The 27,579-nt window shown below is 36.9% G+C and overlaps 1 protein-coding gene and 1 pseudogene across 20 annotated transcripts in view; one reads left to right on the top strand and one right to left on the bottom strand.

Moving 5' to 3' along the window:
* Positions 1–27,579, top strand: part of ROBO2 (roundabout guidance receptor 2) — a 592,813-nt gene that overhangs the window by 350,920 nt on the left and 214,314 nt on the right. The window lies entirely within an intron of this gene.
* LOC131826168 (U6 spliceosomal RNA) lies at positions 27,242–27,340 on the bottom strand (annotated as a pseudogene).

The following is a 27,579-nucleotide window of genomic DNA, read 5'->3' as shown; positions in this document are numbered from 1 at the left end:
AATTGGGTTATCTTCTAAGTGGTCAGTAAATTCCATGCAATAACTAATTTACATGCCCCATTAGAAATTGTAGTTGTATGATGACTTTAAGTGTACGGACCCACTAATGTGCCAACATTGGGTTTGATTTAACACTCGATGCAGAAATCTTCAAAAAACGTAGAATCACCACCGATAATTAGATAAATATATCCCATCTCTGGAATCTGTTTCTGGATATCAGTTTTCAGCTATGTGCTAATAGGTAAATTACCTATCTTTAATGTAAGATTTCTATTTCTAAAGTTATTATTATTGTTATTATTATGAGTCTTGAAATTTCATTTAGAAGTATGTTAGAAGACTCTATAGTGCCCCCACCCCCAGACCCTATCTCGCTTCTGGTATGGGCTGGCTCACAAAGATGACTATGTTACATACAATACAGTAAAGTATTCAGTAATTGTTAGTTTATCATAAACACAGAGTAAAAATAAAAATATTTTAGTACTTTAGTACTTGCAGGGGTCTTCTGACTCTTGTTAGTCATTTATCCCTGTCTCCCAGGAAAGAAGTACCTGTAGGCTATTTGCATGCGTATACAAAGTCAGCCCTGAGGCCTGCTCATACATTGCTGGTGTGGGTGCAAATTAATAAAACCTTTATTGAGGACAAATTAGCAATATGAATTAAATGTCTAAAATGCCTGTAGTCTCAGACCTGAAATTCCGCTTGTATAAATGTGTATTTCAGATAAATTACTGCTGTGTGTGTGTGTGTGTGTGTGTGTGTGTACGAAACTGGCACTTTATGTGCAAATTTATGCCTTATAAGATTGTTTTAAATAGCAAAAGATAGTCATCAACTTAAATAGGGTCAAGTCAATAGAAGACATGAAGAAGGCCTTTAGGCATTGATGCAGCAAGGCTCCCAAGATACTTTATTAGGCAGGAAAAATAATGGTGCTGAATTGTACATGCCCATTTTAAACTGTTGTTCAAAAGTAAGAAAACTGAATTTGTAGGTACATATATGAACATGTAGGCACATTAGCTCATGCATGCATAAACCATACGTGGAAAGACACAAAAGATATTGATAATATTGTGTGATAATGGGGGTGAGAACTGGGTGAAGCCAAAGGACAAGGCTGGGAGCAAGCCATCTTACAATGCACTTTAAAAATGTTTTTGTATTATAAAAACACATACAGAACTGTATTAGATCCTGTATTGTTTCCTTCTCCTCCGGATATAACAAGTTTGAATGCTCCAGTTACCTTTTTTCCTCCTCCCCACTTTAGTGATGTTGATTTTGACTGGCTATTAGAAAAACAACTTACATTCTTATTAGTATGTGGTTGACGGGTAGCCTCTTACCTCCCAGAGATGTTTCTGATACAGAAGAGGAGAGTTGTTAGCTCACACGGAATTCTCAGTGGTTAAGCTTGAGGCAATGATTCTAAAAGCACTTTCCAGGCTGTGTGTGCACGATCATTTGATTAAAGTGGGCCCAGCAAGCCAAAGACTACTCTAGGTGCTTTAATCCACATCCCTGACAAAAGGAGGAAGAGCTCAGCAGTCACAGTCAGCTTCTAACTGGCGATTGATACCCAGAGGGCTCCCAGGGAACAGCGTGCTGGAAAAAGAAAAGGGGACAATAGTGGGTACAGAAGGGACAGAGCTGTTGCTCTCTGAGCCACAGTAGTTTAAATTGTGGTTATGACATATGTTTTATAAAGACAGACAAACCATCACGTTTGCTTTATGCTGGGATGTTTGTTAAAAATAAAAACTGCCCCCTCCGTCCCGAAGATCTACTGACTCACATCCTACACAGAAGAACCCTGACTTGGGTACTGTTGTACCATCACTAAATCTTGGGGTCAGTTGCTTCCTGGATCCCAGTAAATGTTGAATTTGGAATTTCAAACTGGAAGTGTTCATTCCTGGAACACCCAAGCTCTGGGCATTCTTTGAGCAGTCCAGCCCAGGGTTCTCTGTTTAAGATCTCAAAGTCTTTGCAAAGGCCTCAAAAGCCCCATCCTGCCAGGACTTTTCCCAGAAATGCTTTCCTAATCCATTTCCCGGGGGGCTCTGTCCTCACTCCTAGCCTGGTCCCACACTCCTGTTTTATACCGAGCTAGCCTCTGCCCCTGGGCACTGAGCTAGTAAAGGGTGTTCCTTTCCCACTGTAGCTAATACCTCTTTGCTTTGGGAGATGAGTCAGTGCAGTAAATTCTCTGAACTGAATGCATTTATTTAAAAGTTTTTACCAAGCATGACTTTGAGCCTAGTACTTTTCTACGTGCTGAGGATTCAGAAGGGAAGAAAAGGGAAGAAAAGAGGATTAAAAAGGGAAAAAAATATCTCCATGGAGCTTTATTCCTAGAAGTGGGTAAGACAATAGAGGCAAATAAAGGACACAAATTGTTCAGGTGATTGAGTTGTGTAACAAGAGAGAAAGCATGAAACAGGAGAAAGCATGTGTGCCTGGAGGCAGGACAGGGTGAGTAGCTAGGGAGTTGTGATTTTAGATCAAGTGGCCAGGGAAGACCTCCCTGAAAAGGTGAATTTTGAGTGAAGCCTTAAGGGAAATTAAAAAATAATCATAATTATGTGGGGATGAGGGATGTGGGTGGAAAATGTTCTAGGAAGGAGAGAGAACAAGTGCAAAGGTCCCAAATTAGGAAGCATTGGGAGGGTTGTACAAATAGAGCAGCCTGGTCCAAGAGAAGGGTAAGCTGAGAGATGAGTGGAGGGAAGAGTCATGAGCAGGGGCCAGGCCAGGCAGTTCCTCTGGGGGGCTTTTAGACCAAGCTGGGACCACTGAAAGGTTTTGAGGAAGAAGAGACATGATCCATCTAATGTCTTAAAAGGTTCACTCTTGGCACTGAATTGAGCGTTTCCCACATGGGGGCAGGAGCTGAAAGAGGGAAGAAAGTTACAAAGATCCAGGTGAGAGCTAACCAGGTCAGGGCAGTGGAAGTGGTGAGAAGTAATTAGAATCTGACATACTTTGAAGCGAAAGGCATCAGGGTTCAAGCACTTTCTGTGAGATCATGAGAATAGGACAGGAGTCACGGATGAATCACTTCTGAGGGGCTACACTGGAAGAAGGGAATTGGCATCTACTGAAATGGGAAGACTGTGAAAGGTGACGGTTTAGGGGACAAGTCAAATTTGACATTGTCTGTTTGACATCTAACAATGGAGATGTGAAGTAGGTGGTTGGAGCAAGAGGTCTGGCTTGGATTTTTGGAATCTTAGCATACATGTTGTAGTTAAAGTCATGAGATTTGATGAGACTATACATGGAGTTGATGTGGAGGTAGAAGAAATCTCAAGATTGAATGTTAGGTCACTTTCTTTTTAAGGTTGAAAAGAGAAAGAGGACATAGCAAAGGAGAGAGGGAAAAAAATCTGATAGTGGAAAGAAAATGGAATGAGTATGTTATCCCTCGGGTTATTGAAATATATATATAAAGATGGAGAGAATATTCAACTGTGTCAAATGCTACTGAAGGATGAAAGGTGAGCAACAAGAATTGATCATTGGGTACCACAATGTGGAGGTCATTGGTAACCAGTATAAGAGCAATTTTGCTGGAGTAGCAGCAGACAAATGTTTATTACAAAGCGCTTGAGAGAGATTGCTAGAAAAAAACCTGGGGACCCCAAGTAAAGAGGTTACTCCCAGAGTTCTGCAGAGAAGAGAGACATGGAGAGTATCAGGAGAGGAAAGTCGAGACAGTAGAGGAGTTTTGTTTTCATTTATTATTAAAATGGGATTAAGTAAAACCTTGTCTGAATGCTTATGGAAATCATCCAGTAAAGAGGGGGAAAACATGATTCAGAAGAGAAAGGGGGAAATTGCTGAAGCTGTGTCCTTGAGGGGGCACGAAGAGATGGGAGCTAGGTACAAGTGGAGAAGTGGCTCTGCTGTAGACACAGGGACAGATCATCCATTCATGAGACAAGGTACACAGTGGAGCCATAGATGTAGTTATATGGGTAAAGCAGATAGACAATCACATATGTTCGATTTTTATAGGGTGCAGCTCATGATGCAAGATTATTTTTTCACATCAATGTTTGAAAAATAAAATGGAAACACTGGCTTACATAGTTTTGCAGAGGAACAATGAACTGTGTTGAAAGAGAACAGATTTCCAGACAGTGTTGAGATCTCTGGTAATCTATCACATATGGCTCCTTTTATAGTCAACTTGTATAAATAGAGAATTCCTTTTCCAATTTGGTTTAATTAAACAAAGAAACATATGATTACTGATTACTGAGACCCACCCTGCCTTCAGGGAGCTGCCTATCTGGTGGGAAGAACCCCAGGACATGGTGACTACTTTTTTCTAAATAAAAGTCATGAGTGATCACCCCACCCATGGATTGACGACAGCGGAGAATACTTACTTAACATGAGGACCATTCAGGCATACTCAGGGCATATGTTCACCATTACTGTAATTAGTATCAGATGTTTGCAAGTGCTGACCCAGAGAAATCAACAGTGTTACAGAAGAACAGAAGAGTGAATATTCAACTTTGCCTGGGAGGTGTGGGAAAGCAAAGTTAAGGCTTTGAAAATTATTGAAACAAAAGGAAAGGAGGAATGAAGCTAGGGCTGATAGATTAGAGTCATACTGAATGGGTCTGATTCTAAGGAGTATGGATAGTATTGTATAAACATCAACAGTGACATAATCATGTCTGTGTTGTAGAAAGATAAATCTAGTAGCCACGTGGAGCAGAGATTGGCCAAAACTGGAGGCCGTAAAACCATTCAGTGCCCTCTACAACAGTGCAGACAAAATATAATGGGGAAATGACCAAAAAAAAAAAAAAAAAAAAATGGCAGTAGAATTGGGGGGAAGGTGTAAATCCTAATATGATTTTTTTAAAGGAAGGAGAAACAGGACTTGGAGACTTATTTGGGAAAAAAAAATAATAACGATAACCACAGGTTCTAATTGGGGTAAAAATTACACTTTGAGGTAATTTGTCAAGATCTAGAATACTGAGGAGGAGCAGTTTTGGTCAGGAGGCAAACAAATGAGGGTAATGAGTTCATCAGGTACGTATTCAGTGTTAGAGATCAAGCAGCTGGAAAGTCTGGGATCTTTCGTTGATGTCTTTCTTTTCTTTTAGTGGACATTGAACTTATCATTTGAACTCAACCAAAGAAGAAAAAAATTAGCAATAAGTAGGTAAAATTAAAATGATGTTAAGGACATTCAATATTGAAGGACAAATTCATTCATACCTATGAAAGCAAGGTGTTTTTTATGCAGAGTGGCCAGATTTTCTGAATGGAAGTTTTTGGTTTTTCTGTATTGTTTTGTCAGTTATAAGAGTGACCAGAAATATTTCACTTTCTTCTTTGTTATTGTATATTCACATTCAACTAATCCTTTGATAAAAATAAAACAAAACTGGAAAGAGATCTTGAAAGGAAATGGTAATATACCACAAAGAAAAGAAATAGTTTACTTTTCTTTCATAGATGATGTGAGCAGAGGAAAATGCTTTGGGGTATAGTATTAAGATTTCCAAGAACTTCAATAAGGCATACATAATAAATACATCAAGCTCCCTATTGCATTTCCCAGGTCATTAATTATACACCAAGACCATTTAATGACAGAATAGAATGCTTATTTGACCAATCCACAAAGACCTCATTGATTTGTATCTTTCTGGTTTATATAGTTGATACATTATAAAACTTCAAAAATAAGTAAATACGTCTTTTAACAAACTAAGGAGTGCCATGAAATGTCACCATATTTTCTTGTTTTCTAGTTATGCTATCCTAATATTCTTGTAGTCAGAAAATGGTACCTATAACAGGTAGAGTTCACATGAATTTGGTAGGATTATTTTTATTGTGACATTATATATACTCAGAGCAACGCTTTTTTCCCTAGAAACTTAGAGTAAATTTAATGAATAATCATGGCAAATACATTAATTGTTTTTATTTTTAATATATTTACAATTTTCTCATTTTACCTGTTTTTTTAAAAAAATTTCTTTTTATTTCTCATACTTTTATTAAATAAATGGCTTTATTATATCTTAAAGTGTTTGGGGTTTTTTTTTATTTGCTTTGTGGGGTTTCTTTGGCAGCAGAAAAAATAAAAGAAGGAACATATGGATACACAAACTGAACTAAGAAATAAGCCCTATTGCTATGCCAGGTTTTTGTTTTGCTTTTAATCTCACCTTGAACAATATTAGTAGCCCACTGAAACTAACATCTTTCTATCATTTGCAGACCGGCAGAGAGGTAGATGAAAAAGTCACAGAGCCTTTTTGGCACTGCTAGTGTCTGATGTGGATGACATCGTGGTCTAGAGTGGGGAGGGTATAGCACTTGGAGCAGCAGTTTTGTTGGTGTTCTCTTAATCAGCCTGTCCTTACTCAAAGGAGGCTACACTCTTATTATAGCAGCATAACTTTCCAACTTCATCGTATCCCAAAGCAAGTACACACTTTTATTGCTGATATAAATGGTAGCCTAATTATATGGTATTTTAAAAATTTTTAAGGGTTTTATTTATTTATTTGAGCGAGAGAGAACGAGAGTGAGAGAGAACATGAGCAGGGGCAGAGGGAAAGGGAGAAGCAGGCTCCCTGCTGAGCCAGATGCGGGACTCGATTCCAGGAACCTGGGATCATGACCTAAGCTGCAGGCAGATGCTTAATTGGCTGAGCCACCCAGGAGCCCCTAATCATATGATTTTTTTTATTAAGCATGGATCAACTTATAAAGCTAGCTTAAAATTAACCTAATAATGCCAAATTTTACAATTTGTAATTTATTCTATTATTTTCATTTATATTTCTTTTTTTTTGTTTGTTTGTTTTACTTGGAGATTCACACTCCAAACATTATTTGACACAAAATTTCTTTAAGTACCGTGAAGAAAAATATTGTATTTGTGTATTCATGTGACTAAGACTTCTATGCAAATTACCTTTATACTGGGAGTTACAGGATTTAAAAGTATAGGGCCCAGTACACCTGGGTGGCTCAGTGGGTTAAGCGTCTGCCTTTGGCTTGGGTCATGATCTCAGGGTCCTGGGATCAAGCCCCACATCTGGCTCCCTGAACAGCAGGGAGTCTGCTTCTCCCTCTCCCCTGTCCAGCTCTCGCTCTGTCTCTCACTCTTGCTCTTTTTTGAATAAATAAAATCTAAAAACAAACAAACAAACAAACAAAACTAAGGCCCAACCTGCATCTTGCAAGAGTTAATAATATGGTGAAGACAGCCATTTAACAATGCAAGATAGACTGTAATAGGTCTGTTGTAGCATTATTGATTAATTGATTGGGGGGGCGGGGAGAAAGAGAAAGGGTGCATGTGTGGGGGAAGGGACAGAGGGAAAGGAAGAATCTCTCAAGCTGACTCCACACTGAGCACCAGACCCTGGGATAACCTGAGCCAAAACCAGGAGTCAGAGGTTTAACCAACTCTACCACCCAGGCCCCCCATGTCTGTTGCAACATTTTATAAAATGATAAGCAGTGAGAACACCCAAGAAAACATGGTTAAGGAATCAAGAAAGCTTTACTAAAGGTGGCGTGTTCCATATGCCATGAAGGATGAAAGAAAATCTGTCTACAGGTGGAGGAAAAAGGGTTGGAAGAAATAATGGTTCAATTGTTTCCTAGCTGATATTATAGATTACCATAAACTTGGTGGCTTAAAACAGAAATGTGTTCCCTGTTTGTTCAAGTAGTCAGATATCTGAAATCAAGGTTTGGTTCCTTCTGGAGGCTTTAAGGGAGAGATGGCTCCATGCCTACTCATGAAAAATAACAGTTTCTCATTGTTTGTTATTTTAATTTCTGAAAGAGAAAGAGGCGGAGACTGTAAAGGTCTTCCAAGGCAACATGAACTCTTTTGTATGGCTTCAGTAATGTTCTACCGTAGGAAAGCTTAAATCATATTCCGTCAACCTACAGAGTGACATTGACCTAAGAGTGTAATGATAAATATTATTAGCAATAGTTATCAAGAGGCACCTGGGTGTCTCAGTGGATTAAGCTTTTGACTTTGGCTCAGGTTATGACCTGAGATTGAGCCCCATGGTGGGCTCACCACTCAGCGGGCAGTCTGCTTCTCCCTCTCCTTCTACGCCTCTCTCTCATACTCACCTGTGTGTGTGCTCTCTCTCAAATAAATAATCACTAAAAACAACAAAAATAGTTATTACATATTGAATACAGATGAGGGTTCTTCATATATTATCTCATTTAATCTTTACCTTAATGGTAGTATTAGCATGGTTTTGGTAGAGATAAGAAAACTGAAGCATAAAGAGATTAATTAAATGATAGTATCTGTAAACACCTACATGTGATAAGCAGAGTAATAACAAAATAAATTGAACATGAGAACATATATTATGATAAAAACTGAAAAAAGAAACCAAGAATACATAGGCATAAGTATTATAAAAATAGTGTGGTATCTGATTGAGGAAATAGAACTCTGTGGATTATAAGCAACCTACTTTTTAGCACTTTCTGTTTCTGCCTTCTGCAATAAAACCCATTCCACAATATAAAAATATTACATAGCCACTTACTATAACAATAAAAAAGAAAGCTATAGTACACGTAGCTCTAAGACTCTACTGTTTGGGACTGAGAGCTTTATCTGGTAAACTAGAGTTTAATATGAAATGCCATTATAAAGAAATCGATATTTGTTTAAAAGGAAATAAACCAAGCACTCCTCTAAAACGATTTCATTTCTGTGCTGGGACTAAAGTTTTTGAGCTGCCTCGACAGGCTGTTATTTCCCAAGTATGATCTCCATATGGTCTTCCTGAAAATGGGGGCTGGAGGAGTAGTGAAAATCAGATGACTGTGCCCAGCTCTACACCTTCTCAATTGGTCTCGGGGAGCAGGAGGAGGCATTTTAAACAAAGGTTCGGGATAATTCTTTAATACTAAACACCTGAGAACCTTTGCACTAAGGTAAACACAGACACTCAAATTATTCTACCAACCCCCCATTTAAAAAAAATCTGTATTTCCTTAATTTAGTCTTTCAGAAAAAGAGGATGCTAGTCAGAGGGGAGTGAAGGCTACAAAATGAAAGAGTGATCTGAGTCTGCAGTGGTCCCATCAATGCCCAGCTTTCAAGGAGTTGTGCATTGACACTTCCTTTTGTCAAATGCTATCAGTATGAAAAAGTCATTGTTTTTAAATGCTTCTTAATAGACCCAAATAAGTGTATGTGTGTGGTACATATCGTGTGTTTCTCAAAGAAAAATAAAATGAAGAGGTAGCTTTTGGTCTGGGTCCTGCTATTCAGTAAGAAGGGCTCCACCAATAAGGCCAGATTTCCTGGGCACACGTCCTTCTGGGAGTGGCTGCTCGCTTTACTTCCCATTTAGCAGCTGTACAACTGGGAAACGTCCAACAGAATGAAAGCCACCTGCTCCTCTAATAATTTCAGCCAAACAGGCAGGATTGAAGCTTTACCAAATGTGTTGTCTGTCACTCTGATTCAGTTTTTTAAAAGGAAATTAAACTGGTCAGATATTCGTATAGAAAATATGTGCTGTTAGTTAACTCCTGTAATGCTTGCGGTTCCTTTCAGAAGAGTACGTCCCATGGATTTCGAGATGCCCTTCTAAAGTGAAGAGGGGAGGGGCGCCTGGGTGGCTCAGTCATTAAGCATCTGCCTTAGGCTCAGGCCCTGATCTCAGGGTCCTGGGATGGAGGCCTGCTCCATGGGGGGCCTGCTTCTCCCTCTCCCACTCCCCCTACTTCTGTTCCCTCTCTTGCTGTGTCTCTCTCTGTCCAAAAAATAAATAAATAAAATAAATAAATAAAATCTTTAAAACATACATATATAATGAAGAGGGGAGATAGTTAGGAGGTCAGAGTCCCATTCGAATTTCCAACTCACCTCTTCACCCACTTCAGTCTCTATAATTTTTTTTAATAATCTGCAAGATAAGATATTGTAGAAAGAACAAAATCACAAGCTTTCCAATCACATAGATGCGAGGTCACACACTGGTCCCCGCCACAATTTGCTTTGTGGACATGCTCATTTGCCCCTCTGAGCCTTGGTTTTGTAATCTGGGAAATGGGGTTATTTTATGGATTAGATGTGTCTGGAAATGTCATGGAACATTTGTTTGCATGTAAATATTTAGTATCATCTTCTTTAAAAAATTTTATTTCTCTATATTTGTGTTTTATATAATTATCTACCCCTGTGATATCTACATCGTGACAAACACCCAGAGAAGGTCCATTTCAAGTTTTCTCTCATTTCATCCTAAACTGACCGCGAATAGCATCTTTCGTTTTCTGTTGTCGTCTTCAACATTATGCTCTCATACCATTGGACAGAGGCTGATGCAACATCAGTATGAATTTGTATTTCAGACTATTTCCATAATAACTGGAGATTAATGCTTTGTAAAGATTAGTTCATATGATAGCATAAGTATAAGTTGGGGGAGGGCCCACAAAAATGTGTGTAACAACTACAGGAAAATGCTCTATGTAGGCATTTTTTACTGGGCTTTGGGTTTTAATCGTCAAAAGCACTGAGCTAATAAGCTCCTTCAGTGACCATAAGACTATTAAAAACTCTAGAAATAAGTTGATTGTAGTGGATACGAAAGAAGAAAATGACAAGTAGAGATAGAAAAATAAAAGTCAATCAGTAGGATTTAACAGGACTCCATCATTCTCTTATGTTCAGTAGTTTAATATTTTATTAGAAAGAGCAAATAAAGTATATAAACTTTAAATAATTTTATGTGTAAAAAAGAATGCTGTTAAAGCATGTTATCTTCCTTTATACATGAATGCTATTAATTTAGACACCTCTAATCTGGAGCTCATCAAAATCCATTCCAATGGATTTGAAGTATCATGAAATATTAGATCCATGTGCTGATTTGTATTCTTTCATTTAATGGGCACTTTGCTTTATACTCTTCGGGCAATTTCCACTGCTGAGGTAGCACCACAGAAAATGCCAACATCGGCAGACTAGTCACAAAAGTCAAGAAGCCATTTACCTAATTACAGCATCTGTCTTCGTGCAGCCTGTGCGCTCTGATGGTGCTAATACCTGAAGGCAAAACCAACTTGGTGTAGCTAGCATAGGGGATTAGGAAGTTCTGAGTTTTGACACCTTACACCTTTCCTTTCCATGATATACCTACTCGATCTTTTTGTGTCAAGACAGTCTTTCCCAGAAAGAGACAGGAAGACTAAGAAGGTGTTTATCACTAAAACATACCTTTCTGCCCAATGTCGTGGTTATCTTTGTATCTCAGACTGTTCCTGGCACAAACTGGGCATAGAGTGGGAATTTAACACACACATTTTTAATTTATGCATTTGCCATGTCCTTCTAAGATAGGAGTATGACTCTGGAATCAGTCTACTCCCTAACTGCTGTGTCAACAATGACAGTCAGCTCAATGATATTGAACCATGGAATTATTTAAATAGAACTATGTTTCAGGCACGGATTTTAAAATGATCATCTTAGTATTTTTTCTGCAAAACACAGCTAATGTGTTTCTTTACATTTATCTGACCTCCCCTCATTGAATTACTCCATCTTTATTGCGGAAGCCGGCAAGCTCTGCTTGGACACTCACAGTGATTTGCACCTATTTTTCATGGATGTGTCAGCCTATGATTATATAATTATATGACTTTTTCTAAAAGCGTAGAAGCCTTAGAAAATGATGTGCCCTCATTTTATGAATGCTCAAGTACTCTTTGAATAAAACACTTTACTCACTTTTAGAGCTATGCCACTGGAAGGCAATCATTGAGTCTTTTATGTAAATTACTATTTTTCATTATTTACCGATTCCCAGTTGCCCCATATACAGTCTAAGTATATTCTCTGTGGCAGTCAGAATAGTACAATCTGGGAGTTAAATGATTAAAAAAGCAGATTTCCTGGGATTAGATGCAATATAATACTATGTTGACATAAATGACTGGCTTCTTTTTTTTTCTATTACTTATTAGGCAAAAAGAAAATCATCACAATATTCAGTAGTTAACTAAAGGATGGTCTATACTTTTAACCAGTTTATGAAGCAAGATTTCTATTATTACTATTTAGTCTCTGTAATGCTATTCAACAAACAAATCACTTTTAAATGAATTATCATGTCACATTAATTATATATTTAGTGAGTAACTACTATTTCAATTCAGTGATATTCTTCTATAAGAAATGGACCTTTTGTGCCACAGGTTTTCAAAGTAATTGCAGAGTCAAGACACAAATACAAGGGGCATCTGGGTGGCTCAGTGGTTAAAGCCTCTGCTTTCGGCTCAGGTCATGATCCCAGGGTACTGGGATCAAGCCTCACATCAGGCTCTCTGCTCAGCAGGGAGCCTGCCTCCTCCTCCTCTCTCTCTCTGCCTGCCTCTCTGCCTACTTCTGATCTGTTTGTCAAATAAATAAAAATCTTAAAAAAAAAAAAGACACAAATACAAAATGTAGAACAACAAATATTGTAAGTAAAAAAATGAAAGCAGTTGTTAAGGTTACACTTGATTGAAATACATAAAATTGCCCATTTAAACTGTTGTCAACCTGGTGTAACTGCAAACTTCCAATTTTGCCTAATATCCCACTGTCCCTCAGTTTGATGTCACAGTCCTTGTGGGTCCCTCTGCCTGGAAGGTCTCTCCCCATGGTACAGTTTCAGCTAGAACACAGCATGCTCAAAGTATCTTGACTGAAATTCAGAGCATGGGTGAGATACCGCATTACTGATTGCATGCCTTTTACATTTAAAATATTTGAATGTGTGGCAATATCCTAGAGTATGTGATTTCATATACCCCTAGCCCACCCTGGCCCTTCCTCAAAAGTAATTCCTCCAGGGTAGTGTCATAACATATTTGTGTCCTTGAGGGTAGATGTCACAACATATTTGTATCTATAGAGCTTATTACCATGATTGGCATCTGGCCAGGGCTAAGTAAGTGCTGAATGAATGAATATGTGAATATGTTAATAATTCAGTAACAACATATTTTGAACTCGGTGAGACCTTGCCAATTTTCTACTTCTGCTCCTCATTTTACACATGAGAAAATTGAGGCTTAGAAAAATAGCTTGCCATTACTCCTTAAGAGTTGAATTAGAGGGCGAATAGTACACTCAAAGTGTTAAAAGTCATTTAAAAATGTTAAAAATCATCTAAACTTATATTGGTATATTATATTTCTTTGCTGGTATTTCTGTGCTCACTAATCTTGTAGCTCATTCTACACCAACTTAACTTTGCCTTCGGGAGCCCATATCTCCAATACTTGGGAGATAATTAGCACAATTATTTACCCAAAGAATTAGTAAGTCTGGAATAAGTCTTGGCAGTGACAGCCAGTGAAGATTTTGTAGAAGAACTGGGATTTAAAATGAATCCTAAAGTACGGGTCACATTAATACAGATGAAGGAAAGGGGAGAATGTGAATGGAGTGGTATGGGCAAATCATTGGGGCAGGAAATCCTAAAATGTGCAGAGGAAAGTGAGCAAAGAGAATATTAAACTAGTCAAGGTTGTCCTCATTTCTGAAGAAAGTGTGTGGTTTTGGTTTTACATATATATGTGTTTTATATATGTGTTATATATATGTGTGTGTATATATATATATAGTACATATATATATGATGTGCACATATATATGTGTGTGTAATTCTAGAGACTGTCCTATCTTCGTTGAAAAATAAATATCAATTTATAAAAGCATCCTCCATTAAAAGTTAGAGTAGAGTTGTAAATTAATTGTAATCTCAGACTTTAAAACTTGATTTATACATAAATATATTCCTACTTTACTAAAACAACTGGCCTTCTGTACTGGGTAATATAAAGTGTTTTTTTTGTTGTTGTTGTCTTTGTCTTTTTTTTTTTTTTTTAATCCCCATCAAATTATTTCTGTTAACTTCAGAAAATACTAAGGAGATTTTTACACAATTTCATTCTCTTTTATATGTCTCTTAGAGATAAATGTGAACGCTGTGTGTGTGTGTGTGTGTGTGTGTGTGTGTGTGTGTGTGTGTTTGGGTGTGTGAAGTCATAAGGAGGGGCCGTGGAGGGAATTTATGGAAAGAAATACGCCTTGAAAATCTAGTTTAGTTTTAGGGTTGGTACCTGAGGCTTTCATGTAACTACCCTTCCACAGCATGACATCGACAGCCAATAGATTTTCTTCCTGTGTTTAGCCTGGGTTATAACAGTCTCCTTAAAAAAAAAAAAAAAAATTCACCATAGGTAGCTTCTCTCAATTATTGTAAATTGGAACAAAAGATAGATTTATCAACTGGTTTAATAGTATTACTTTTTAAAATTATATATGTGTCTACTAAACTCATACTCATGGCTAATATCTAAATTTTTCCTCTACTGAGTCATTTTCAATTTACTTAACCATTTACTGAGTGCTCACTATGTGTTTGGCAGCATTTTAGCTGTCAGAGATGCAATGGCAACAAAAAAAAAAAAGAGAGAGAGAGAGAGAGAGAGAAGGGCATGGACTTTGAACTTTCCCCATATGGAGTTTTGAATTAGTGGGAGATACATAACAACAAAATATAAATGAATACAAAATAACAAATGAATACAAATTATTGAAAGTATTTTTAGAGAAGTTGTAGTCAACCCTTCAGAGAGTACTCTATTTTGGAGAAGGTCACCTAAGATGTTCTCTCTGAGGGAGTGACCAAGAAACTGAGATCTGAGGTAAAAGATGGAGCCAGCCATACAAATGACAGGGAGAAAGTGCTAGGCAGGAGGTCCTGTGGCAAGAACTTTGTAGGCTAAAGGAACCTGTGGTAGACCAGTGAGGAGAACTCATGACTGAAGGATACAGAGAAAGATTGCATGTAAAGAAGATGGATGGTCCAAAGCAGCCAGATCCGGCGGGATTAGGCAGACCACAGTAAGGATTCAGATGTTATTCTGTGTGTGATAAGAAAGTACACAAGTGTTTTAAGGTGGGAAGTGCTTTAACAGGAAAAGATCTCTGAGATTATCAATTATCAATTATGAATTATCCTATCGAGGATGGATTGGAGAGGAGGAAGAGAGAAGTTGGAATGCCAGTAAATTGTCCAGACAAGAAAAAAAAATGGTGGATTGGACTAGGATGACAGTGGAAGTGGATTGAAGTGAGCATATTCTACAAATACTTGGGAGATGCTAGAGCTGTGAGAACTTGATGAAGGGCTTCGTGATGTAAGGGAAAGGGACCAATGTAAGGGAGCTTACAGATTTCTAACTTTAGCAATAGAATGAATGGATGAGCCATCAACAGAGATGGTAACCATTGTGTGAGCAAGGTTGAAGTTGAAGAAGGAGAGTTGAGCCCTCTATGCTTTTTTTGTGATGCTTGACTTTGTAGTGTTTAGAAATCAGGAGCGAGGTTTAGAAGACAAATATAGATTTGAACAATGTGAATGTATAGATAATTGAGGTTATAAAATTTATCTTTTTCTTAATCATAAGAAGTATATTCAAAGCCCATTTGAATGGGTGTATAATGTAAATATAAATGAAAAAATAAAATGTAAATATGTGTGCATACATATATGCACAAACAACACACACACACACACATTCACCTCTTTAGGACATGAAAAGAATAATTAATACCGTTTGGTATCAGAAAAGCTGTGTTCAAATCAACTTCAGAAATTCAAATAATTTTCCAATATGTAATTTCAAATACATAGGACGCAATTTGTAGGTGTGTGTAGGCAATGGAACACAGATTAAGTTAACCCTAAAAATCTCTGCATTTGGGACTTGGTAGAGTAGCTACCCTTGCCGCTTCTAGTGAAGTTGCATCTGACAGAAATATTGTCAGAATCCAGAATGTCTCAGGCTAGTGAAAAGACAGGGCCAAAGTAATAACAAAAAGAGCCAATATGGCAGCCAGGGTTGTCAGCCGTTGACATTGAAGCCGTTGACCTCATCTCCTAGAATTCTCATCCTCTCCTAAGATGGGTGCAATTTTTATGTCTATTTTATACATCAAGAAATTGAGATGATCTCAAATTTGCATAGCTGGGAAGTGGTAAAGCTAGACTTCGGACTCCCGTGCACATGAATAGATATTATTGGTTGATTGGGAGGACTGCAACCAGGCAAAAGTTTCCAATCCCAGAGGAAAGAAGGGTTGGTTATTGCCTACGGTGGATGGCTTGCCGGCCCCCACTGGTGAAAAGGGAAAGAGCAGGAAATAGGAGCAAGTTGTTCATTCATAAACCATAATTTTCCCAAGTGCAAGGCTTGCAGTTTCTGCACCTGGTACATTGCTGACTCATCTCACCTGAATCATTTTAGTCAGCTTCATTGTGTTTGCAAGATCTGCTAATTACCTCACTGGAATAATTTAAACTATCAATAAAGAATGCAATAAATCATTAAAGATAATGGTTAATAAGGAGAAATAATTTTGACTATTCAGCTTGCATTGATCCTTGATATAAAAAGATTAATTTTATGTTCTATTTTTAAACTTACAGGCAACCATTAGCCATTTCTTTCAGCAGAGTTGAGCTGAGCTGGTTTTTCATTAAAAACTTGGCATTTATCTTATCATGGAATCCTTCCTGTGATATCTCATTCCAGGAACAGAAAAATATTGTGACTTACCAAGAAAGTGCAACAAGACAAATGTTACCTGTTTAAGAAAAATCATTGTGGCATAGCTTTGAAATGCATGCAGTTTTAGTGGTATTACCGAAATCTTCATCATTTTGAACCTACCTACGAACACAGAGTCCTTACTCTTGTTAATTTAGAAGATCGATTTCTTCCTTTTAGTGTGTGATTTTATTTGTTACTGAAATTTAATGGGGATACAGTATCGAAGTTATGTGATTTAAAATACGTAACAATGGAAATAGTTTATGTTTCAGGCATTCCCATCAAAGTTTAGGGAATATTTTAATGTTAATATCCATTTGAACATTCTCAGAACAGTGCTCATTTTTCATTTATTTTTCTGTTTTTGCTATGGCTAAACAAAATTGTATAACAAGAAATATTCTGTATTTGTATTGGTCCACTGCATACCAGGATTATATTGCATAATGCATATATGCGTGAACTCAAAAAGCATTAATGCATTAAGAAGTTTTTGGTTTTGTTTTTGTTTTAAGATTTTACTTATTTATTTGAGAGAGAGAGAGAATGCACATGGTGGGAGAGGGCAGAGGAAGAAGCAGGTTCTCCACAGAGCAGGGAGCCAGATGTGGGGCTTGATCCCAGAATCATGACCTAAGCTGAAGGCAGACGCTTAACCAACTAAGCCACCTAGGCACTCAGGAAATTTTAAACATTGGCATGTTAACAGTCTAATAAAAACAGTGCCTTTTGTGTCAAAACATAACTGTGGAAGGGAAAGTCAAAACCATACTGTGTAATTTTGACATTTTTAGATTAGAACCAAGTGAATAATTAATACTACAGTTACATCAGCTAAGTAATTTTTACCTATGAAAAATCTCCATTTTGCCTAATCTGAACATTTTAGAAACATGTATAACAAAACAACAGAGCAAATTTTACAAGCAGCACCTACCATTAAATAAATCAGCCATTTAATTCCCAAATATGAATTTAAAAGTATCTTCAACTCTTCTTGAATATGAGAGAATGACAGGTTTAAAATACAATCTCTCTCTCTCTCTCTGTTTTACTTCTTCATTTCCTGATTCTGTGAATAGTCCAGCAGCCACATTTTATTACTACCCTATAAATGCACCTGACTTGTTTTATCAGCCTTTCCCACATATTTTTAAGCCAACACTATGGCCCCAACCAGTACCCAACCATTTGGAATCATAGAATGGAAATGAAGACTAGCAAAATGATATTTCCTCCTCCCTCCCCCAAACCTGATGGGAAATTCCTTATGCAATCAAACAATCAATAAAATCTACTCTGCTGATGTCTGAAGAGAGTCCAACCTAGTATAGAGAAGGACGTTAGTGTTTTGTTCTGTCCATGCCTCTTTCGGTTGCAAGTAATGAAAAAAATACACAATTGCTCATGTGAAAAGCTGTTTTATTGCATTGCTGTCCCCATTATTTCATGGAAATAAGGAAACAAAGTAATATTGAAAGTAGCAAAGTTGAAAAACTCGGTTGTAGTCTTCTCTATGAAACACAGTGTTCTCTATGAACCTTGTTTCTCTCTTAGTTCTCTCTGTTTAAACCTCTTACCTCTGATGTTTTAAACCTCTTACCTCTGATGTGAAATGTCTCCATCCAAGTTACAACTTCATGGCTTCTCAGCTCCAGGGCCCACTAATGGTTGCCAACAGCTGAGAGAAAGAGCAGACACATCTGGATTAGCAGGGCAGATCCTATGAGTTGAGAGCCTACCCTTACCCACTCTGCTTTGCCCATGGGATTGGATCAAGTGTGTGTAGTAGTGGAACAGGCAATGATAGTCATGTTTCGTATAATTCTACCCCTATGCCTGGAAACATGGCATAGACATTGAATGATAGGTAGAAATCCAAGCCAGGTTTGGTTAGTGGTTTTGAATAAATTCTATAGGGAAGGAAGGACTTGAACCAATTCTTGAAGGATGAGTAGAAATTGAAAGGTGGAGAGGAGGACAGGTCAGTTCAAACTGGGAGAATGGTAAGAGCAAAATTTAAAGATTAGAACCACCTGTACATATTTATTCTAAATTCTATTGGTATGAGGATATGGAACACACAATTTACAAATAACAATAAAAGGTATAATATCTTTTATTGTAATCTTATATCTCCTAGTGCTTTCATCGATTTTGCCTAGCTCTTATATCTATAGCCAATCTGTGGTTGCAGTTCAACCATAATTTGCCAAATGGAGTTGCATCCTAATCTGCTAATTCTGTGCCCACTAAACTTATTTTCATTAGCCATAATATGTGATCTACTGTTAAACTATTTCTCGTTCTTATATAAATGACAATCTTCAAACTGAAAACTTTTCAGCTTTAGTACCAGTGGGAAATGTGTATATTTTATCAAAAAACTCACAAAATACCAGAAAATTTAGCACTTGGCTCTTGTGACCCAGAATGAGCTGGCTTCAGCAAACAATTGCTTTGTATGTGAGGTGACGATAATCTGAATGCCAAAGGATAGGAAAGTTGCATGTGGGAAAATCTGCAAAATAATTGATGGGATTTGATGGTACATGGAAGCAAGATGGAGATAGAGAAGATTTCAACAATTTACATGTGGGTGAAGGGGTTTTGATGATACCATATCTGAGAAGGGATATAAAAATCCATCCATGGAGATCTGCTGTGTGATTGGCCAGCATGAAGTACTTACATAAAAATCCATTCATTCAACAAGTATCTATGGGAGATACTAATGAGGAAAACTCAACCTTCTACATGCTCTACAGGATAATTTTCTAATAAATGGTAGAAGTCACCCACAGTTCAAAAATAGATGTAAATAATTATTGATTTCTAAAATTAAGTTTCTCTTTTCAGCTTTAGTGATGACCTTACTTGCACATTCCTCCTGAAATGGCACCCTCATTAGACTCTGAGCCTTCCCAAAGCAGAGTCTGTCTTACTTGAATCCTGTGTTTCCAGAATCTAGCTCAGTACTTGGCTGATACTGTTTATAACCAATAAATATGGGCTGAGTTAACAAATACAGAAGAATCTATAGTTGGCTTCATAAAAGATAAAGTCTGTGATAAAAGTGATGAAAGGGGGCAGGATAGTTGACTTCCATTCTTGGTCCTAGAGAAGATATTGACCTATGCTAAATTTAGAGAGGTGCTTTGTAGTAGTAGTTGTTGTCATTCCTGTCAAATATTAGGAACCTACCAGTCTATAAGGAAGTCTGTACAGCAGATTCAATAATAAACTTTTAAGGCTTGCTGCTGATGTTTCAGTGTCACCAGAGTGAATATTCTAACAGTTACTGGACGTAGGGACACCCTTGAATTTCAAACCCTGGAACTAAGGATAAGAATTAAGAGACGTGTGTTGGATATTGATATAGCTATAAATATTTAGCAAAACAAAGCAGAACAATTCCCTGTGCTACATGTGATGTAGGTACAATATGCTTTGTACTTTTATTTATTTATTTATTTTTAGCAATTTGGAATCAAATCTTTGTCAAATATTTTTGCTCTTCTGTTTTTTATTAATGAATATACCCAGAATAAGGGGGATTCTAAAGGGATTCTAAAACAAAATAAAATCATTTTCATCTTCAAGCTAGGGTGATAACATTTAAAAAATTTATAGGAAATACAAGGAATGGCACTTTTTTTTTCCTTTTAATCCTGTGTGTGTGTGCGTGTGTGTGTAGTGAATTCTGTCTGAGGAATGCAAGTGCCCTCTGTGACGTCGTCAGGTTTCCCAAATTCATTTGTAAACAATATTCTGCAATATGGTAGATAATTTTGCACCAAAAGAGTATTAGATATAGGTTTTAGTTATCCCACACAACTTGATTTAGTTCAGTACCTGAAGGTTATGAAAGCTAATGATATGTAGGTTGCTATGGGTTAGCAAACCATGATTTGTGGGCCAAATCCAGGCTACCTCCTAATTTTTTAAGATAATTTTTGTTGGAACACAGCCATGCTTATTATTAGCATATTGTCTCTGGTTGTTTCAGGGTCACAGTGGCAAAAATAAGTGGTTGCAATAGAGACCTTTTGGCCTGTAAAACTAAACTTTTCAGAGAAAATGTTTGCCTATCCCTAGGTAGTCCTTAACTGATCTCTAAAATTATAAGGAGAGTGAATTGTGGGGAATTTTGTTCAGAGTTTTGACTCCAAAGCTCAGGTATGGATCTTTCTTGACCAAAGCAATATGCTGGCTTGCTGTAGCTTATAATTCCCTCTTGTATTTTCCTTAACCCACTATTCAGTGATCAGTACAACTCTGTGTAGCCAGAATTGATTCACAAGGTCTAAGAAGGATGGGACTCTGACAGGACATAGGCTGAAGACATAAGAGTGGAGCTGGGCTAATTTCTTCTGTGGCTTTTTGGCCTACTGTGGAAGTAAAGACATGTGGCTCGATTTGGGTACATTGACCTCTCTTGGAAGCTAGTGATGAAGGAGTTGCTTGCAGGGTTGAATCCTTTTTACTTCCTTCCATCTCATCACCACTGTTCCCACTACTAGCCTTTCTGCATCTCAGGCCCTACTTATGGTGGGTCTTTGGGTGAGGTACCATGTGGACATGAGTTAAAAGATTTTGTCCTGGGCAGGAGTCAATAAAACAAGTATGGGAGAAATAAAGAGGATATTATAGGCAGCTATGAGGAGGAAAATGGTGTTGCAGGGCCCCTTGGGTGTCTCATTTTTTTAGCTAAAAGAGATGAACATAAACTAGGTGTTGCCTAACCTATACGAGACTTCCCTAAATAGTTCTCTATTATCCATTATTATTCTATGTTAAACGGGTAGCATCACTGTGTGATGACCAGGCAGGATGCTTGGCACTCTCCAGGACTCCCCTCCAATGGTTTTCCTTTTTCTTCTCCTCTTCCCTCTTAGGTGTAATCCTAATTATCTAATTTTTCAGTGATTGAGTTCCTCTAGACTTAGTTGTGTGTGCTCTCAAGTTTCTCATCTATATGATCTCCCTAGACAATCACATCTACTTATGGCTTCAAACTTCTATAAGCTGATAACTCAAATGCATAAAAAATGAGTAACCTATCTTCTGAGCTTCAGCGCTACATATCCAACTGTCTACTTGGAAACACTTCTATTTGGCTCGCTCTTGATTTCGGTTGTTTTTTTTCTTTTGTTTTGTTTTGTTTTATTCTACTTTCCTTAATTTCCTATAATCGTGAATGTCTCCACCTTAATGAAATTCCTCAGTCTGGGAATTGCAATGTCAATCTTGTCCCATCCTTTTCCCTTATTTTCTAGATCTCATCAACAGATTCAGTGGATTTTCTCTCCTCAATATCATTGCAAATCCATCTGCTTCTTTCTGTTCATGCTGCCACCATCCTGGTCAAAGCAGCAGCATTTCTCCACAGGAATAAGAAACAGCTTGTTATCTGGTCCACCTGAAGCCAGTCTCAGTCCGATTCATGTCGTTCTTCTCCTTGAAACTTTGTAATGACCTCCTTTTGCTTTTAAAAAAAAGTCCAATATTGTGAATGTTACCTGCCAGTCCTTGCATGGGCCTTATGTAGTCTCTTTCCCTTCCTCCCAAATGCCATTCTTCTTCCTCTCTTTGATTATGTGCTTCCCTCTGCTAAGAAGGCCACCACTTCCCTGTATTAGACAATATCTTGACCTCTTTCTCAGCAGGACTTAAGTCGTGTCTTAATGTGATTTTTTTCAAGAATGATCAGACTAGGTAAGTTGCTCTAAATTTTCCATGTGTAGCTGTAATCACAATCATGATGAATTAAATTAGTGCATAATTATGTAAAATCTGTCAGCCTCACTAAAATGTAATCTCCAGGAAGGCAAGGGCTATGTTTTCCTAGTTAAGGCCGTGCTTCCGTCCTATAACACAACAACTCTATAGATGTTGAAATCAACCAGTTTACTGGCTGACTGACTGAACGAATAGCTCATTTAACAGGTACAATCTTAAAAGATACCTAATGTTAACACCATTCATGGTAACTAAGTAAAACTATTTCATATCTAAGCTATGGGACCCTCAAACCATGCACTGCAATATACTGCAAAGACGGTTTAGGGTTGTTTACTCTCCTTCTTGTTCCCCATTGGCATGTATAATGAAATGTTGATGAGGTCCAGCAACTGGATCCTAGGTAAAGGAAGAACAAATCAATATGTAACAGTGTTTTTGGTGTTAAGGGTCAAACTAAATAAATTGTGTACCTTATTACTGTTACGTAGATAATGGCTGCACTGGATATCACTCTTTTATTTTAAAGCCACTTAGTCTGAGTATTATTATTTTTAATGCCTTCACATATAAAATGGAGAAATGGCCTAATAATGAATACTTGATCCAGAAATCATGAAATCAATTTTAATATGCTTGGAAGATTTAATATTTTCTTAGTGCAGTGAGATTGATGAAGTCCTGTTAATGACTATATTGATGGGATTGAAGGAAAATGGGCTCTATGGTCTTTTGGTCTTTTGTCACCAGTGAGATGAACCTGTGATACAAACTAAAAAGTAGGTAAAGAAGGTTTTAAAGCAATCATGTTAAGTGTAAAAAAGTTAATTCTTAACTTTCTGTGCTTCTTTACAATTATAACTGTGCATTTTTATATAGATAACAAATATAGCTAATTTTGTCAGAAAATTTATTTGAAATTGATACATTTATTTCTAAGTATCTTACATAAATACTCTATGAATCTGTTTATTTTCTTTCTAGACCAGGGAGTATACACTCAAAAAGAACTCCTTTTCCTGACACATCGATGGAAAGTATTTTATTTAAAATCATAGTTTATTAAAAAACTAATCTAATAAGAAAATGTCTTTTCAAACCAAGTAAATATTAAGCAATGTGAAAAGTAGCTGTTGTTTCCATTATAATTTTCTTTTTAAAACATTGATATTTAAGAGGTAATTTTGAATACAGATTTAAGAGTTTCAGAAGATTTTTTTCCATGTAAAGTCTACCCATCAAGCCATATTCCCATGTTAATGAGGTTGAGGACAGATACTAATTGTAGCCCCAGTTTGTAATGCATCAGTTTAGCACTATTGATCTACTTAAAAAAATGAAAGTAAACTAAGCAAGAGGCGGTCTCAATACTAAAGGAATGATATATTGATTTCATCTGACAATGCTTTGTCTACAGATCAATGTGTATATGCAGCATAGACCAGTTAAGAATGAAACAGGGTGGGAAAAGGTCATGAAAGAAACAGTATCCAAGATTACTAGAGACCATGAAATGAACACATCTTAAAAGTTTATCTGGGGGCACCTGGGTGGCTGAGTGGGTTGAAGCCTCTGCCTTCAGCTCAGGTCATGATCTCAGGGTCCTGGGATCGAGCCCCACATGGGGCTCTCTGCTCCACGGGGGGCCTCCTTCCTCCTCTCTCCTCTCTTCCTGTCTCTCTGCCTACTTGTGATCTCTGTCTGTCAAATAAATAAATAAATAAATAATCTTTAAAAAAAAAAGCTAATCTGATAGGTGTTAATAAAGGAATTCACTAGACTTACTGTGCAAAAACTTCACAATTTATAAATATCTAATGACTACAATACTATACCACCATCTACTTTGAGGAAATTGAGACTTCTTAATTAAGAATGAGTTTGTAGTGTATTTATGAGAAGAAGTCATGGTGTGAACTAGTCTTCCTCTCTTTTTACCGTATGGGGAATCTTGGCTGTTCAAAACCTGTTCCCAACTGCCTTTATCAAACACTTGTATTCAAATGTCCTCAAGTCTAGAATTCTCTGACACTTTCCTCTAGGCCTTATTTCAGATTCTAATGTTGACCTGTGTAATCCTCTGGGATCCAAAGGTTGTGCTTACCTTTCAGTCCTCTCCAGGTTCTTATTTGAATAGGCATACATTCTTTCAACCTGACAGCAGAATTTAATCTCAAACATAAAATGCCATGTTATTCAATACATCTCATGTGTCGAAATTTCATATTTTGGTACCATCAAGTTGACCCCTTCCCAAGCAGAACCATTTATTTAGTTTATAATCTGATTAGCTCTTTATAGACTTTCCTCTTTTGAATCTTGATTCATTTCCTTAAAATATCTTTCTTATTTTAAATATAGGTAGGAAGCACATATTATGACTTTGGATTTAATTCTCTAATTAATGTTTATCTTACAGCTATACTTGTTCATATAGAGCTGAATGTGTGTGATTTGTTATGTAGGTGCTTCTTAGGTTCATCAAGCCATTTTTTATATTACCTTAAGATTTTCTTAAGTTACAGATTTTTAAAAATCCAATATATCAAGCTGGATTGGTAAAAGGTTGAACGATGGAAGAGATATTTTCTAGCATAATAATAAAGTACTATTTCATCAGATGCCAGCTTTCTCCCCTGTAGAATAAAATTTAATATGCTATACTAAAATATATGCATATGCAAAAATTTTTCTTTGCGTAGTTTTTACCACTCTATTATAGAACCAGAGAAGGCTAATTTCAACATTATATCTATGGGGGAAAAAATAGCCTACCACAACATTTCTTTTTCCTCACCCCACCTACAGTTTTTATTTTCTAGGACTTAATATTTTGAGGGAAAAACTAAGTGTCATTCTGTATCAATATTGTACTTTAAGAATAAAGATATTCTATTTTATCAAGTATTCAAGTTAGCATGTCTTTGGGGATTTTTGAGGATTCTAATAGGGTCAGATGTGAATTTATGAGATGATACAAAAAAATAGTATGTAATTTATGTGTAGCAATACTGGATTTGAGAATAAAGTAATATAAAAATAATCGGAATGTTATCTTCCAAAAAATATATGCATTTTTTAATTTCTAATTTATCTTTGCTTTTAAAGCCAATTTTAATGGCTATTTTGATTTGAAACCCAAGGAATAAGGACAAAAGTACTCCCCAAAATTGAACAGTAACATCAACAAACAACGGTGATAAGTATGTCCAAAGGAAATGTCAGTCAGCTCTAGGAAGCAGTAGCTGTGCAATAATGAAGAATGCATGTTCAGTCCCATTGTTTGTATTAGAATTAAGAAGTGTGAATCTTCTATACTAGCAAAACTTGGACAATCATATATGTAATTTTCTACATTTACATTCCTTCTAGCTCGGGTCTAAAGGAATACATACAGGAACATAGCAGTTGCAGTCTATGCAAGAAAATGTGTTCCATAATACCTTGCATAACCCAAATTTTCTGTACTTCACAATTCACCAAGGATGACAGATTTTTTGCTTTTAACTGCTCAAATGGTCCCATCCTGTGGTGACAGTGTAAATCCAGCTTACCAATAAGTTGGCCTATCAGCATTGAAATTCTTTGAATAATAGAAAAATTATTGTTTTCTTTTAATTTGACTTCTGAAATTTTGTTTATAATATGAAGATTCTTTTATATTTGATGCCATTTCAGATAAGCTCAAAATGCTACTGCACTCTGATTCCTTTCATCTTATAAAACTTGTGCTCAAGAACTGAAATTATAATGTGAATACGGTTTATATTTGTAGAATATACTTCTATAAGTAGAAGTAGAAGTACTGATTATTATTACCTTGTAAACAAAAATACATCATATTGGTTAACAGTTTAGTTTTCATAAGTTAGCAAAGAAACACATAGTTTTCAGTACCTTTGAAGAAAGCACCTAATTTTAGTTTATTTCTTTGGTTCTTATACTCACATTAAAAACATATTTGCCTGGAATTGAAGAATGTCTAAGCTTTCTACATGAAATAGAACTAGAAAATTCCTTTATTAATTATATCGTTCATCACAACCTTGTAGGTAAGTGAGGGAATTTGACATTGTTTTCACAATCTAGCATAGAAAATGGCTGATTTTTTTATTTGGTAATTACCTACTCCCTGAAAATTCCTCCTGGAAAATCATAGGAAGTCTCTTTTGAAAATGTCCAAAGTGAAATATAGAAGACTTCTGTAAACTCACTGTGTTCTCTGACCAATCTATTCTTGCTCTTAGTATTTAGATATCAGAAATCCTATCAGTTGGAAGCCAAGAGAGTATGGTGTGAAAACTAGGATGGTAAATAAAGTGTACCAATACGGTAATGGAAATCTATGCCCTGTAGTGACTTAAATCATTCTTAAGACTTAGGTTATCTTGTGATGCCTGAGTGGCTCAGTCAGTTAAGTGTCTGCCCTCGGCTCAGGTCATGATCCCAGAGTCCCAGGATCAAATCCCACATTGGGCTTCTTGCTCAGTGGGGAGCTTGCTTCTCCCTCTCCCTCTGCTCACTGCTCCCCTTGTTTGTGTGCTCTCTCTCTCTCTCTCTCTCTTTACATATAGATAAATAAAGTCTTTAAAAAAAAGACTTAGGTTATCTTCTACATGATGTCTGGGAGATTGGTACTATCATAGCGTACCCACTTTTCTTTGGTATGTGCTCAGCTTCATATACAAACTTTTCAGCCTCTACAACCTTGATTGGTCTGGAAAATGTAAGCTTGCCCTTACTCAAACTTTTTCTTTCTCCTTCTCTTTCTGTATGTATCAGTGCTGGCCTCTGAGTCAGCTGAGCAAATGACAATAGTGACAACAAGATGGACAAGAAAGATAATCATCCTTGCGCTGGGGCCATGCTAATCGTCTCTGTATCGTTCCAATTTTAGTATGTGTGCTGCCGAAGCGAGCACGGCAAGCAAGATTATCAGTTGTCCAAATCACTCCCCACCTAGACTGGTTTCTTAGCATTTGAGACCTGACACTGAGTTTTCTCAGATATTAAATCAGTATAAAATGTATGTAGGGTGAGGGTACACTATATGATGTGTGAAAGAGCACCCTTACTTTGCTAGAACATTTAAGGCTATGTAGGATGAAAAGTGTGTACCTGATAATGCATATATATACCAGAGGAAAGGGATATACACAC

This window comes from Mustela lutreola, chromosome 2, assembly GCF_030435805.1.
Source record: "Mustela lutreola isolate mMusLut2 chromosome 2, mMusLut2.pri, whole genome shotgun sequence".
Classification (NCBI taxonomy): domain Eukaryota; kingdom Metazoa; phylum Chordata; class Mammalia; order Carnivora; family Mustelidae; genus Mustela; species Mustela lutreola.
The sequence above is the reverse complement of the archived record's forward strand: the minus strand, read 5'-3'. Positions and strand labels throughout refer to the sequence as shown.